The sequence below is a fragment of the Cupressus sempervirens genome, chromosome 3 (assembly GCF_028749045.1).
Source record: "Cupressus sempervirens isolate cs-2001-9-10 chromosome 3, ASM2874904v1, whole genome shotgun sequence".
NCBI classification, from domain to species: domain Eukaryota; kingdom Viridiplantae; phylum Streptophyta; class Pinopsida; order Cupressales; family Cupressaceae; genus Cupressus; species Cupressus sempervirens.
Genome location: NC_143120.1, coordinates 1,035,457,511 through 1,035,463,022, shown reverse-complemented (window position 1 = coordinate 1,035,463,022; position 5,512 = coordinate 1,035,457,511). Strand labels below are relative to the sequence as shown.

General features: G+C 34.0%; 1 long non-coding RNA gene across 1 annotated transcript; it reads left to right on the top strand.

The window, feature by feature from the left end:
- Nucleotides 1–356: 356 nt before the first annotated feature.
- On the top strand, nt 357–4,030 carry LOC149570270 (uncharacterized). Its single transcript, XR_016362902.1, has 2 exons — nt 357–640; nt 2,106–4,030. It is a non-coding gene; the product is annotated as an uncharacterized LOC149570270 (long non-coding RNA).
- Nucleotides 4,031–5,512: the final 1,482 nt, after the last annotated feature.

Genomic DNA, 5,512 nt, shown 5'->3' with positions numbered 1-5,512 from the left:
TATTCTTATAATACTTATAAATATTCCTTTTACATTCTATATTTTCAAATTACAAAATATTATTAATAAAATGTAAATTTATTTAAATAAAAAATAAAAAATCTTATAAATACTTTTAAAATGTTTTAAGATTTATGTTAGATAAATATTTAAATATAAAAAATTCCATTTGCACCATGCTTAAGCGGCCATTATTGTTTTTTGTTTTCTTCGCTAGCATGAACCTTTGTTGCACTTTGTTAATTAAAAAAAAAAAAAAAATCTTTTGAAATAATTTTAAAATTAATTATTAAATGGTTAAGAATGATTTATTTGGAGAAACGCGCTTTGCAGACTCGACAGTAACAGCAACGGAAAGAAATCATTTGGCGAATATTATCAACAGTTGTAAGACTTTCAATCGTCTTGCACTGTACGTTGCTCGTAATAAGCGTGGTCGTTTGTTCTGCTTGAACGTTGGGACTCTGACGCGGTTCCTCTCCATGAACCCTTGTTAGGGTTAGGGTTAGGATTAGGATTAGAGTTAGGATTTGACCATCTCCATCGATCTATAAAAGAGTAATGGCTGTGCAAAGTCGCGCCCAGGAGGGGAGATGCCTCCCCAATTCGAAAGCTTTAGGGGTTGATCTCTGCGGGTCAGGTAGGTTGAAATCTCATGACCGTTTATTTTGTGCTTTCTGCCGAAACCCTAAGGCTGTTATACTCCTCATGCTTGCTTCTGAATCAAAGCTTATGCCGTTGCGTTCGAAAGCAAAAAATGCTAAGAAACATGCGGGATTTATAGTCATCTGATGATAGAATGTGCAGGGTACAGTTTCTACGGGGTGTCTGTTGGCGTTTTTGTGTAGACTTTTATGCTTTTCATTTCATGTTTTCTTCTGAAGCAGTTAGAATGCAGGATTTGTTCGAATTTTTTGTGATGAAAGAAATTGGGTTTTCTTTTTCTTTTTCCTGTTTGAGTTAGTTGCTAGAGTGGCAATACCTTGCCCTTTTCTTCCGTATTGTGTAATAAGAGCCTCAGAGTTCGCTGTTATTGATCGAGTGATTAGCTATTGCTTAATTCTGGGCTGCCTATGTTGGAAGTGCCTTCTTACTAGTTTAGGTCTTAACTGCCTTTATTAATAGCTTTTAAGTGCCAAGCCCTCATTCTATTCGATCTACTCATAGATTGGCTAAAGGATCTGGGCTTCCTCAAGGCCTTAGAGTGTTCATATGTCCTCTTCTCAGTCTGAAGTTTTGGTGATCTATACATGGAGTGTCTAGAGGTCTTCGACTGTATGATAACCCTTAGCTCAAATTGGCTGGAAAGCTATATTTGGCACAACATATCTATTCCGACATGTTGTGATAAATGAAAATTCTACCACAGCAGAACTGACCCTCTTAATAGTGTAACAGGCCTTCTAAAACACGAGTTGTATTTTAACACAGTATTAACCTTGTTTGTAACACTAGTATTTTACTTAGTTTTAGTACTTCATCGTATCTGTGGTACTTTTCTAGGCGATACAGAGCTTAAATGTAATATACGAGTATTATATTTGATGGTTCTAAAATAGTACTGTGCCTGACTGAGTAACAATTACCTGTTATTAGATGAGATGGTAAACGCCTCTTAACCTCTGACTGATTTAGTTACTGATTCTGTTTACTTTTTTGGGCTGCCAAATAACCGTAATGCCGGATAATATTGAACAGATATCTCTAATATTCACGTACTTTGGAACCATAGCTGGCCATGTCTTATCAAATGTGGCTGTATAACTATGTCTTATCAAATGTGGCTGTAAACGAGCCCCGTGCATATATTTTGCTTATTTGAAACCTACACGGTCGGGGGCACCGCTTCTTATATAATATTTGGTTTGGTGTCGTGGTTGAGAAACACATTTCTCATGTTGTCATTGTTTTGCTCCCCTTTTTTCTGCTGCCCCTAACTTTTTATCCCCTTGGTAGTCAATAAACTTAGATTGGTTGTGAGCTTACGCCTCTGCAGATGTGCTTTAAAGTTCTATGGGAACCTGGGCAGATAACCATGGAGAACTAAAGCTTTTACACGCCTGTGAACCTAAATGTAACAATTTGCTTATTTTTATGATCTACAGGGAAAGTCCTTACTTTTGGCTTGGTGGCATAAGAAAAGTTGTAATAAATATAATGCAAGAAGTGGGGAAGATTATTGGGTAGAAGGAGGTATTGAACACGGTAGTTTTTAATCACTTACTTGTGACTAATCACTTCTGCTACCCAATGGATCTTCCCAATTTCTTACATCATTTTAAGTGAAGAGGGTGCAATCAGAAGACATGAGCTTATTGATGCAGATTCTTTGGTTGTTCAAGCTTATTCGTACAGAATTTTTTATTAATATCTCAAGAACCTCAGGTTAGTGCAAGGACTCTAGTTGCTTATTTTTAATAAAGATTTAGTTGATTTTACTTACTTTCTGTTCATAAGAATTAGGATTGAAGTGATTGTAGTACCTTGTGCTCGTGCTGCATTTTGCTTACGAATTTTATATCATTATTTGAAATTTGATTATGCTATAGCACATTAAACTTGGTTTCTTTATCAAATGTTTCTCATTATTCAGGTGTAATCTAGGGTGCACATTTCCCCAGCCACTTTGATATCTTACTTTATGGCTATTTTTATTCAATCCCCAATGGTGTAAGCAATAACGACAATTTTTATGCACAGGTGGATTTATTGGCTATTTTTATTCAATCCCCAATTGTCTAAATATAAGGGCATTTCTTTTGTGCAGATTGTTTTATTTAATTCTTACAGTTATTTTGAAGGAACACATAAATAAATTTGATTTGGAATCATATGCTTCTGGGGTGGTGGTCTTTTCGCATGCAGACTGTAATTGGTTATTGTATGTAATGTGCTTATTCCTCACTGATGTCTTTAGTGGCTTTGAAATTGTATGTTCTTGGGTAGGTCTTTACATATGCAGATCTTTTATTGTAAGTTATGTGTTTTGTTCTCGGGGAATGATCAATATTGACAAATGGATAAAGCTGGCTATTACTGAAAAGGGCTATCCAGGTATTTAGGACCAACTCTTTCCTCCTATTCCTTCGAGCGGAGTTGTATAATAGGCATAGAAAAATGATGAGGAACCTTTTGAACCCCTGACTGGTCTCTAATCTGATTGGGTGTTACAACAGGATTATAGAAGTAATTTGTCGCAGGAATTGATATTTAACAACTATTACTGTTCTTAGTAAAAGGTATCAGGTTTTTTCACATATGCTGACAAGTACGTTAATACCTTTTAGGGCTCTGTAAGTATAGCTGTCTTATAGAACATCGGAATTATGCCAGGAACATTTGTACCATCCTGTTGGCTATCTGAATGGTGTTTTGATGTTTGAAGAAAACACGGCTATCCGGGGTACACCATGGGAACAATTTGTGATGCAACTCTTTTCCTCAGCTTCCTTTCAGCTCAGCTGTATAGGAGGCCTAGAAATGCGAACAGGAATCTTTTGAGCCCCTGACTAGTGTTTAATTTGATTGAGTGCACCAACAGAATTTTGGAAGTACAATGTAGCAAGGAATTGATATGAAACAATTATTTCTGTTCTAAGTAAGTCTGTATCTGTCTAGGGCTCTATAAATTTAGCTCTTTAAGAACAGCAGAAATATGGCTAAGAACGTTTGCATTAGTGAGTTCGCCATCTGAATGATGTGATTTTTGAAGTAATCGCAGCTATCTGCTGGTTTGCCATCAGAACGATGTGGTTAATCACAGCTATCTGCTGTGCACCATGGGCACAATTTCTGATGCACCTTAACCATAACAGAGATAAAATTCTTAACGTGGCTATCTTAAGCTATATCGTCAGTGGCTTCCTTGCTGACAATTTTTTCACTGTTTGTATAGCATAAATATGCTTCCTTAATTTGATGGTGGCCAATTGCAAACATATCGAACTTTGATGAACTGGGTCCTGATGAACTGGGCCCTGCCGATGTTATTTTTTGCCGAATTTAATGGTCTGACTTCCTTAACATTAAATAGTTGACTGATCGTGAAACAATGTGTTATGATATACTTTTAATATTTGGCATCTTTGATGTTGTACTTGCACTATGTGGTATGATCATGATTACAAGTTGTAAAGTTTATGGTATTTACTTTTTAAATCATATGATTTCGTGAGATTATGTGACATTCTAATTTTAACCAATGTTTTTAGGCCTCCATAAATATGTATATGTATAATTTTCACATGTTTTTGTATGAACCAACTCCTCAACTCTATCCTTATACTTGCATGCATGAAAATGATTCCAAGGAACTACAATAGAACTCAGTGAGTAGTTAAGAAGACCTTATTGCATATTATACAAGAGATGACAGTCCACAAGGTTTTGTGATAGTCAAAACCATGAAGGTTGTGAGGGTTATTAAAGTAAGATTGCAAGAGCACTATCATAAAGACTACAGAGAATGTAAGATAAAAGTAGCATGAGTGCATTCTAAAACGAGAGATGGAAAATTTATTAAATCAAACTGACAAATAGTTCATATAACTATTTCATAATGTTTCTTGTGGGATTTTAGAAATTGTAAAAATGGTCTGTAATGGGTCTGTTTCATGTGGTAAATTATGTCTCTTATTTTGGGTGGTTTTGTTTGAAATGTTTTGTATTGTTAATTTTGTCCTCTGTCTAAAATTTAAAATTTAAAATATAAAAATGGAGGGTTTGTGTTGTATATAATTTAAAGTTTATAAATATGTGTCATATGTAAAATCAATTTCTACTTCTTTGAGTCCGTTTGGTGAGCGGAATAGGAATACATATTCCAGAATATGTATTTTGGAAAAGAAAATGGGGTTACTTATTTTTGTTCTCCATTTGGTTCAGGTAATATTTGATGGGAATTCATTGGATCTCAAAATTTATGTTTTTTAAAATAAAAAAAGTGGAATAGGAATATGTATTCCAATAACACACCTATTTCGGTGCAATTGCAAAACTCCATTTTTGGGCCAAAATTGGAATACGTATTCTTATTTTACTTCGTATTTCAATTTTGTTTTGGTGCATCCAAACAAGGAATTCAAAATTTTTAGAATACATATTTTTAGAATACGTATTCTTATTCCACTTGCCAAACGGGCCCTTAGAATTATTCATTATGTAAATCTTAACTATAACCAACCATAATTTTACTCTTAAATTATAATCATAATATTAGTTTCAACTTTTAATTCCAAGTTAAATCTTAATCCAAACTTCAATTATAATAGAACTACAATGTAATTTTAACTAGGACTCAATCCTTAAACATAATGTGAATTCTAACTGAATTTTGTATATGTATTGAAAATTGTATTCTCACAACTCTTTAGAGTTATCCATTATGTAATTCCAACTATAATCATAATTTTAATCTTAATATATTAAAAATTTAAGATATATTTGAATTTAATCTTTAATCTTATCGAACTTGAAACATAACCTCAAATTTAATGCTAACTCCAATCAAATA